Consider the following 10,269-nt stretch of genomic DNA (forward strand, 5'->3'; position numbering starts at 1 on the left):
GGAACATTTGAGGCACAAGAGATCTAACTTTTGGACTTCAATTTGCATCAAATTTCGTGTATAGGTAGAGACAGATTAGTTCATACTAGAACAACTTGTTAATATTAAAATTTGTACACCACCTAGAGATTTACATATCAGGTGGTATAAAAATATGATAGATAAATAGATATACATCATGTAAATGCATTGAACAGATCAGGTTTCTCTATATTTCCTCTGAATGTAGTATATTGTAACAGATGGATGTACTGAAATAATATAAAGTTGGGTTTTTTTAGTGCAATACCTTAAAGCATTTTAAAGAAACTAACCTACCCGCACAGAGCATCTGTGTGCTTTTTGGGGCCGGCTGTTCCCTCCTGCCCCACTCTCTCTTGCCCTCCCTTCTGCCCCACTCTCCCTGCCCCACACTCTCTTGCCCTCCCTCTCCATCCCTCCTGCCCCACACTCTCTTGTCCTCCCTCCTGCCCCACACTTTCTTGTCTTCCCTCTCTCTCCCCTCCCCGTCCTGCTCCCCACTCTATTGCCCTCCCTCCCCCTGCCCCCTCCCTCCTTCTCCCCTTTCTCTTGTCCTCCCTCCCCTTCCGTTCCTCTCCTCCTCCCAGCCCCACCCGCACTGTGCATCTTACCTCAGCAGGTGGCGAACAGGGAACCTCCTCCCGTGTGGCGAAGCCCAATCGCCCATTTCCCTCACACCCCGGCCTCCAATGGGAGCCTGGGCTTCGTGCTGTTGCCTGTTTCCCACTCAGCACTCTCACCGGCGCCTCCTCCGGCCGTCCTGCCACTTCCCGCTCCCACTCCCAGCAACCAGGCCAGGCTGTGCCGCTGCTGCCTTGTCCTTTCCTGGGATGGCCTGACTTGGCCAGGCCGTCCCGCCGCCTCCCAGTGGACAGCTGAGCCCGCCTCCTCGGGCTATTTTACGGCCCACTGCTACCGCCCACTGCCATTTTTTTCTTGCCTGCAACGCTCGCCCTTTGGCAGCAGAACTCTCACAACGTGTTGTGAGAATTCCGCCGCCAAATCCAGGACACGCATGCCGGCTAAGAGAATTAAATATATAGATGTATGCAACTAGCTTTACCTGCGCAGAGCATCTGCATGCTAGTACCTTGGTGCTCCCTTTGCCCCCTACCACTGCCCCTGCTCTATTGTTCAGTGTCATACATTTCTTTATACACGCAGTTTTCAATCTCTTGGTTTGCTGATACAATAGTTAGTGAGTCAAATGATCTTACTCATGGGAGATGTACATAAAGTTGACCATGACTATCAACTGAAGGAAGGAGATGTTCTCAAACAACCTATGGGACGATGAAGCCTGTCCTTTCAGTTATCAACACCTGACATGACCCAACATTGCTCCCTGTCTTCAAACTTTCACAGAGTCTGAAGGGTTTCTTTCTCTCCCCCCCCTGCTTTCCCCCTCTCTCCTTTCTTCTCTTCCTTCTTTATTTCTCCTCCCCTATATTCTCCTGCACGCACTTCTCCATACACCCACACCCAGTGCTTCTGCTGCCTCTGAAAGAGGCTGAAATTGGGGGGAGTCCACCTCCATCTCCTGCCAGCCCTCTTTGGCCAGGCTTCCCCTCCAGCGCCAGCCAGTGACCTGCCGTCAAGGCACCCTTTCGTGAGGCCACATCACCTCTGGAGCATAGCAGCAAGAGGCAAGTGTCTGCTTGGGGCACAGGCAGGAGTTCCTCTGGGAGCCTCCTCCCAAGAAATGGGGCTGCTGCAGCCACTGTTGGGAGCAGCTTTACCTCAAGGAGGGGCGAGCAGGGTGTGGGGGGTGTTGCTTTTTGTGGGGCTACATTTAATATGGCAGCTGCCATGCTCCAACCTGCTCCATCACTCAGTCCACCTCCTGCTCAGGCAGCTCCAGCATTCCACACATGCACGCGCCATGTATCGCCTAAGCGTTGGTTTATATATAATGTTCAAAGCATTGCAGTCAGTACCACTAATCCAGTCCCAAATATTTGATAGCTTACAACCTTCATAATCATACATAAACTTAGGTAGTCCAACACCAGTATTCTTCCAGGACTTACATAAGGAGCTTAGTGTATTTATTTACCTTTAAAGCCCTGAATGGCTTAGGTCCAAGTGGTCTTAGTGAGTGCCTTCTTCTGCACAATCCCCACTGCACGTTAAGGTCATCTGAGGAGATCCGGCTTCAGTTACCACCAACACGTCTGGTGGCAACCCGGAGGCGGGCCTTCTCTGGAGCTGTAATTGTTTTAATAATGGTTATGTTGTGTTTACAGGTTTTGATTTTAATAGTTAATTGATTTTAGTTTGTTTTAATATAAACTGCCCTGAGCCATTTTTGGAAGGGAAGTATAGAAATCAAATAAATAAATAGTGGTGTGTTAAAACTTTTCTTTTTCCATATAGAAGAAATACATAATGTTGGCTAACTTTCTAGTCTGTTTTAACTTTCAATAGAGTATTAACGAAAAACACTTTTTGGAAACATGTTCATCAATTACTGATTCACATCCCATCCAAATTAAATCCAGTTTGAACCATTTATTTAATTTATATACCACCTGACTGTAAAGGCTCCAAGGAGGTCACAATTTTTTTAAAAAATCAAAACATTCAGAGAGTACTAAAAACCTGGCCAAAAAAAAAAAGCATCTTAAGGGCTCTTTTGAAGGTTGGCAAAGAGATTAAACCACAAATATCTATAAGGAGTCCATCCCAGAGCCTAGTAAAAATTACAGAGAAGGCCCGCTCAAAATTCACTGCCAGATGAGCTGACAGTATACAGAGACGAACCTCTCTCAATAATCTTAATGTGCAGTGGGGATCATGCAGTAGGAGGCGCTCTCCCAGGTAACACAGTCCTAAGCCTGGCTTTAAAGGTAATCATCAGCATTTTGTATTTTGAGCAGAAACCTATTGGCAGCCAATGCAATTGCTTTTTAAAAGGCATAATATGTTCTCTCTGAGACCAATCTAGCCGCTTAAAATCAAAAAGGTTGCAAAGCAGCTTTTAAAATGACGCCTGGTCAACAAGAGCTGAGCAGTATCCGGTTTGGCAAATACTGCCCTTTAAAGTGCAAAGGTGCAGAGGATTCAGATAAAACCAAAGGGGACAGAGCAGAACCGCATAAAGAGCAGAGAGAAGGCAGTGCCAGCTGGTCGAAGAGTCAAAAGAGAGATAGCAGACACCAGGGAAGAGAAGCATATAGGTGCTTATATGCCAGTGCCAGAAGCCTCCGAGGCAAGATGGGTGAGCTAGAGTGCTTGGTTGCTAACACAGAAATGGATATAGTGGGCATAACAAAAACATGATGGAAGAGTAAGAACCAGAGGGACACTGTTACCCCTGGATCTAACCTCTATAGAAAGGACAGGGAGGGGCACCATGGAGGTGGAGTAGCACTGTATGTTAAAGAATGGACAGAATCTAACAAGCTAGAAAACCTAGTTGGACCGGGGTCCTCCACAGAAACCCTATGGGTTACAATACAAGGCCTGAAAGGAACTGTGGTACTGGGGATGTGCTATGGCCCTCTGGATCAAAACTCTGACAGTGACTGAGAGTTGCGGGAAGAAATCAGGGAGGCATCAAGGAGAAGCCGAGCAGTAATAATAATAATACTAGGTTACAAGTTCGATCCTGACCAGGGGCTCAAGGTTGACTCAGCCTTCCATCCTTCCGAGGTCGGTAAAATGAGTACCCAGAATGTTGGGGGCAATATGCTAAAATCATTGTAAACCGCTTAGAGAGCTCCGGCTATAGAGCGGTATATAAATGTAAGTGCTATTGCTATTGCTAATAATGGGTGACTTCAATTACCCACCCATAGACTGGGTAAATTCACAGCTGGGTAATGAAAAAGAGGTCAGATTTCTAGGTATGCTGAATGACTGTGCCCTAGAAGAGTTGGTCTTGGAACGAACCAGAGAGAAAGCAAATTTGGACTTAATCCTTATTGGCACCCAGGACCTGGTGCGTGATGTCAGTTTCATTGATCCATTAGGGAACAGTGACCATAGTGCGATCAAATGCAACATACATGTGGAAGTCTACCACAGACACTTTGAAGTACAGAAGAGGAAACTTCTCCAAAATGAGGCGTATGGTGAAAACCAAGCTGAGGGGGAAAATCAGGAGAGTCACTTTGCTCCAGAATGCATGGCGTTTACTCAAAACCACAATACTAGAAGCCCAGTTAGAATGTATACCCCCAAAGAGGAAAGCTACCACTAAGTCCAGGAGAGTGCCAGCATGGCTAACAGGTAACTTCAAGGAAGCATGAAGGTGAAGAAGACCTCCTTCTGAAATTGTAAGGCCTGTCCAAATGAGCAGAACAGAAAGGAACACAAACTCTTGCAAAAAAAAAGAAATTAAAATAAATGCAAGGTGACAATAAGGGAGGCAAAAAGAGAGTTTGAGGAACATTTAGCTAAAAGCATCAAGGGGAATAACAAAAACTTCTTTAAATACATCAGATGCAGGAAACCTGCCAGGAAGTCAGTTGGACCGTTAGACAATGAGGGAGTGAAAGAGATGATTAAGGAGGATATGGAGGTTGCAAAGAAGCTAAATGAGTTATTTGCATCTGTCTTTACAGCAGAGGAAACTGAGCATATACCTGTTCTTGAAACAGGCTTTTCAAGGATGGAGGCTAAAGAACTGAGTAAGATAGAAGTGACAAGAGATGATATTCTAAACTGTCTGGAAAAATTGAAAACTAGCCAATCACCAGGTAGGGATGTGCGGTTCGGTCCGGATCCGGACCGGTTCGTCCCGAACCAGTCCGGATCCGGCGGCTCGATCCCGGACCGAATCGGGCCCTTCCGGGACCGAGCCGGACCGAATTCGAGCCGGTTCGGTACCGAACCGGCTCGGGTTTCCCGAACCGGTTCGGGAGTGAAATTGAGTCTCTGGAGTGTCTCTTTAAAGTTGCAAGTGTGTTCTCCATTTTGTGTCTCCTTCCCGAAACTTTTGCTCCTCCTTGCATCCATTTTGTGATGCTATTTCCAGGCATTGTATTGGCTGCGCTATTGATCCTTGATTGGCCAGAATGAGTCCTTTGGTCTGGTAGGCTGCTTGGCTGTTGCACTGTTGAGAGCTGGCACCCTGTTGGCCGTGGGGGGAGTGCAAAGGTGGGGGCTCCCAAAGGAGGGAATTTCAAACCTATATAAACCCAAGCCTCTTCTCTGGAAACTTCTCTTGGCTGCAGTTGTGGGATCATCTCTGAGACCTGCTTGTCCTTTGCTGGCTGCTCTGGTGTCTCTGTGAGTCCTGACTGTGTCCTGTGTCTCTCTGTGTGTGCTCTAATCCTTTGTCCACCTGCCCTTTGTGACTCTCTGTGTGTCTCCTCTCTCTGTCTGTCTCTTGTCTGTATACTGTGTGTTACTTAACTTTACTTTCTTCTTAATTTCCCCCAATTTTCCCTGTTCCTTGTCTGTCTGCTTTTCTCCCCCCCTCCCCCCCTTTCCCTTCTCATCCTTTGGGCCTACCCTCCCCCTCCCCCACTCCCACCCACTGCATCCTCATTGCTTTAAAACTTCTTCCATTAATTATTGCTCTTTGTCCTGCCTTGTTTTTGTCCAACTTTTTGATTTTCACATTGCATTCCATTGGTTTCATTTATATATTGCTTGCTGGTTTTGCTTAAATTGTACTATTTTGTTTGTTTCTGCTGCTGCCCTGCGAGTTGGTTCCCTGTATCCCTCCCCCCCACCCCCAGAGGATTCTGTTGTTGTTTCTTGTTGTCCCATATAATCAGTTTTGGTTCCCTGCTCCCAACTTGCCCCTCCAAGTCCAACCACACCCCACCCCAACCCCACCCCATCCAGCCTTCTCCCAAGTTTGCTGCTGCCAAACAGAGTCCAGTTTTCTTTGCTTGCAGTTCCACTTATTCATTTGCTATTATTAATTTGCAGCAATTGTGGTTTCATTGTCTCTGTTCACTTAGTGGCCCCCCTCAGAGTCTTTGTGTTTGGTTCCCCCTCCCACCCACAAGTTTCTTCTTCTTGGTGGTTTTTGGTTTAGAAAAAAAGAGTCTTTCTTTTCATATTTTTTTTAAACTTCTGGCTTGTGTTCTCTTGATATATATTTTGCTCCCCTCCTCCTCCTCCTCCCCCTGCCTGCCCCCCCACGCACCCTCCCTCCTCCCAGACCCTAGCCCAGGCACAGCTCCTCCCCCCACCACCCCATCCAGCCTTCGCTGCTGCTACCCAGAGTCCAGTTTTCTTTGCTTGCAGTCCCACTTATTTATTTGCTATTATTAATTTGCACCAATTGTGGTTTCATTGTCTCTGTTCACTTAGTGGCCCCCCTCAGAGTCTGTGTTTGGTTCCCCCTCCCCACACCCCCACCCACGAGTTTTTTCTGCTGGTTAGAGTCTTTCTTTTCATTGTTTTTTTTTTTAAACTTCTGGCTTGTGTTCTCTTGATATATATTGCTTTATATATTTTGCTCCCCCCTCCTCCTCCTCCCCCCTGCCTGCCCCCCCACCCTCCCTCCTCCCAGACCCTAGCCCAGGCCCAGCTCCTCCCCCAACCACCCCATCCAGCCTAATCGCTGCTGCTGCCCGAGTTGTTCCAGTTTCTCCTTTGCTGTTTGTTGTTGCCCCCTCCCCTTCCCCCAACACCCCTCTGCCACACACTAGCCCCCAACCACACACACCCTCTCTGCTCCCCCCACCGCAACCCTTTTTTCTCCTTGCGCCTGACTCTCTCCACTTACCCCAGGCCCCCTACCACACACTAGCCCCCAACCACACACACCCTCTCTGCTCCCCCCACCCCACCTCTTTTTTCTCCTTGCCCCTGACTCTCTCCACTTACCCCAGGCCCCCTACCACACACTAGCCCCCAACCACACACACCCTCTCTGCTCCCCCCACCCCACCTCTTTTTTCTCCTTGCCCCTGACTCTCTCCACTTACCCCAGGCCCCCTGCCACACACTAGCCCCCAACCACACACACCCTCTCTGCTCCCCCCACCCCACCTCTTTTTCTCCTTGCCCCTGACTCTCTCCACTTACCCCAGGCCCCCTGCCACACACTAGCCCCCAACCACACACACCCTCTCTGCTCCCCCCACCCCAACCCTTTTTTCTCCTTGCCCCTGACTCTCTCCACTTACCCCAGGCCCCCTGCCACACACTAGCCCCCAACCACACACACCCTCTCTGCTCCCCCCACCCCACCTCTTTTTTCTCCTTGCCCCTGACTCTCTCCACTTACCCCAGGCCCCCTACCACACACTAGCCCCCAACCACACACACCCTCTCTGCTCCCCCCACCGCAACCCTTTTTTCTCCTTGCCCCTGACTCTCTCCACTTACCCCAGGCCCCCTGCCACACACTAGCCCCCATCCATACACATCCTCTCTGCTCCCCCCACCTCTTTGGACCGCTGCTACTGCTGTCCTCCCCCACACCTGAATCCCCCCTCCCTGCTGCGCTGCGCTTCTCCTCTCTCCTCTTTCTCTCTATCATCTCTCTTTCTCCTTGCTCTCTCTTTCTTTTCTCTCTCTCTCCTCTCTTTCTCTTTGTCCCTGCCCCCCCTCTCTTTTCTCTCTCTCTTAGTCTTTTCTCTCTCTGCTCCCCTTCACTTTCCACCTCCTCTCCCACAGCTGCAGCCACACACAGTAGCCTACCCACCTGGCGGCTGCCATCGGTTTTTTTTTTCTTTTTATAGATTTTGGTTGATTTTGTCTCTGCTTGGGGGTGAGTTGAGCGACACAAATAGTGTTGTCTCCTCACTTCTGCCCCTCCATCGTTGTTGAACTACCCCGGTTGCCTGTGTGCCTCGTGCGGCCGCCCTGCTGTGTCCCAGCCCAGGGTGGCTGGCTGGCGGTGGCGAATCCGTGACCAGCAGTGAGCGGCAGGAGAAGGACCGGAAGAAGAGGGGTTAGTGCGTGTGCGATTGTGCACCTTTTGTTGCCCCTTTCTCTCCCTAGCTGGCGGTTTTAAATAGGGACACCCCTATTCTGAAATGCATTTGGGTGTGGGGAGGAGGGAGGGAACCTTGGAGAGGAGATGTACTGTTGTAACTTGTGTCTTCATGCCCATGCCCAATAAAGAAATTGCTGCTGTGTGTTGCGTTGCATTGCATGCGTCTTGCAGGTGGTTTTTGAACAGGTGCCTTCCAGAGTGCTTCCTTGCCTCTGGGGCAGTCTGAGTGGGGTCCAGGGTTCTGATGCGATGCTGCCACTACATGCTGGGCCCATGCCATGCCAGAGTGCTTCCTTGCCTCTGGGGCAGTCTGAGTGGGGTCCTGGCTGGGCTCTGATGCTGCCACTACATGCTGGGCCAATACACACGTATGATGATGATCATGATGTTCAATCCATGAGGCTGCCATCAAGTGTTTGCTGCTGCTTGCTTGCCATGGCATTGGGCAGGCAGAGTCACAGAGTGGGTGGGTTCAACCTCTGTGTTGGTGTGACTGGGTTCTGGTTTTGGTTGTGTGCAATTTAGAGTCACTAAATAGGCTGCATTGAGTTTGATGCTCCCCCCACAGGAGCATTACTTGAGAACCACCCCCCAGAACCCACACTTTGTGTTCCAGTTCACTAAATAAGGCTTTCCTCCTTTGATCTGCAGGTTCCCAAGCGTTGACTGCGTCCCTCCCCCACCCCCGGTAGGTGCTGTGCCCTCCCCCCATCCACTCTCCCCCCCCAAAAAAGTTAAAAACTTGCCACCCACACCACAACTACTCCACCCAACTGCCCGTGCCACCCTCCCACACCGGGGTTCCACCCTTTAACCCCCTATTTTTCTAAAAAAAACACCCTCCCAGACCCATCTCCCCAATTGGCTTGGTGGTTGACTCCCAAATTCAAAAAGGACACCCTCCCCCTCACTTCGATTGGCTTCCCCCCCCATATCAAAAAGTCTTCCTTTCCCCCCAATTGGCTTCCTTTTTTGAAAACAAACTTCCCCCCCGCTGCCTCCAAATCAGCTGCCTTTTTTTTGGCCCCTAAGCCCCTCCAAATTATTTTTTTGACCCTGTCTGGCCTTCCTCCTAAAGTCTCCCTCCTTCTGACCTAGCAGCATGTCTGAGCGCCGTGTGGCGGGCAGGGCTCGCTCAAGGCTGGCAGGCAGAGGTGGGAGAGGCCAGGTGCGGGGTGCGCCTGCGGCACGGGGAGGGAGAGGATGCGGGGAGCCTGAGGACACCCCAGTTCTCCCCATTGGAGAATTCTTTGCTCTGGCCCCATCTTTGGTGCGCAGGATTCAGTTCCCCACGCCTGCTGCCGCCAATCGCGGCAGAGGCAGAGGCACCGTTAGGGCTGTGGCGGTCCCTCCTCGCCGGCGTCACCAGGTGCTGCTGAGGTACCGCCAGTTGTTGAGGTGGAGGAGACTGTGGAGTTGGAAGAGCAGGTAGAGGGCGGTGAGGACCGTGCGGCTGGCAGCGATGCAGCCAGGTTCTCCCTCCCTCTGGGGCCCCTTCCCCCTATCCTTTCGCCGCTCAGTGGGCCCCCCCCTCGTGAAGCCCGACACTCTGGTGGGGAGCGGTCTGGCGAGGTGGTGGAGGAGAGGCCTGCCTCTCCGATGACAGTTCAGCCGGGCCCTTCCTCCGCTGTGGAGGGCGGAAGGGGCGGGTTGGGTGGCAGCAGTGGGCAGGCAGCGGCGGCCGCCCCCCCCTAGGACTGCAGCCACCCTGCGAGAAACGGCCTAGGACGGCGCCCAGGGCGCAGGAGGCCAAGGGCAGTGGTGCATGGGTGCATTTTGAGGTCCCTCAAGATGACCCATTCCACGCCCACTGTGTCCACTGCAGGATGCTTGTCAGCCGTGGAAGGGACCCTGCGCACCTGGGTACGACGCCTATGTGGAGACACCTAGAGCGTCACCACCCAGGTCTCAGGGGACAGGCTGGCAGCGCTAGTGCGCCTTGTGCATCTGCCACTAGGGCGGGCAGCGGCAGTGTGCCAGCCAGCAGGCAGGCTACACTGCCCGTCCAGCGGTGGATGCAGTCCTCGGGCAGCCAGCGTATTGTTCGCGTGGACCATCATCACCTCACCCGCCTCATAGGGGAGATGATTTCCACCAATGACCAGCCGTTTCAGGTGGTCGAGAACAACGGCTTCCTCCGGATTCTCCAATACCTGGCTCCCGAATACGTCATCCCCTCAAGGACCACGTTCAGCCGGAACGTGGTCCCCTCCCTGTACCGCCGGTGCAGGGAGCTCGTGTCGGCCGAGCTGCGTGCAGCTCCGGCCGGGACAAGCGTGCATTTCACGACTGACCTCTGGACCAGTGTCAGTGGGATGCACGCTTCTTTCCTGGCCCTC

This window comes from Hemicordylus capensis, chromosome 1 (genome assembly GCF_027244095.1).
Source record: "Hemicordylus capensis ecotype Gifberg chromosome 1, rHemCap1.1.pri, whole genome shotgun sequence".
Taxonomy (NCBI): Eukaryota; Metazoa; Chordata; class Lepidosauria; order Squamata; family Cordylidae; genus Hemicordylus; species Hemicordylus capensis.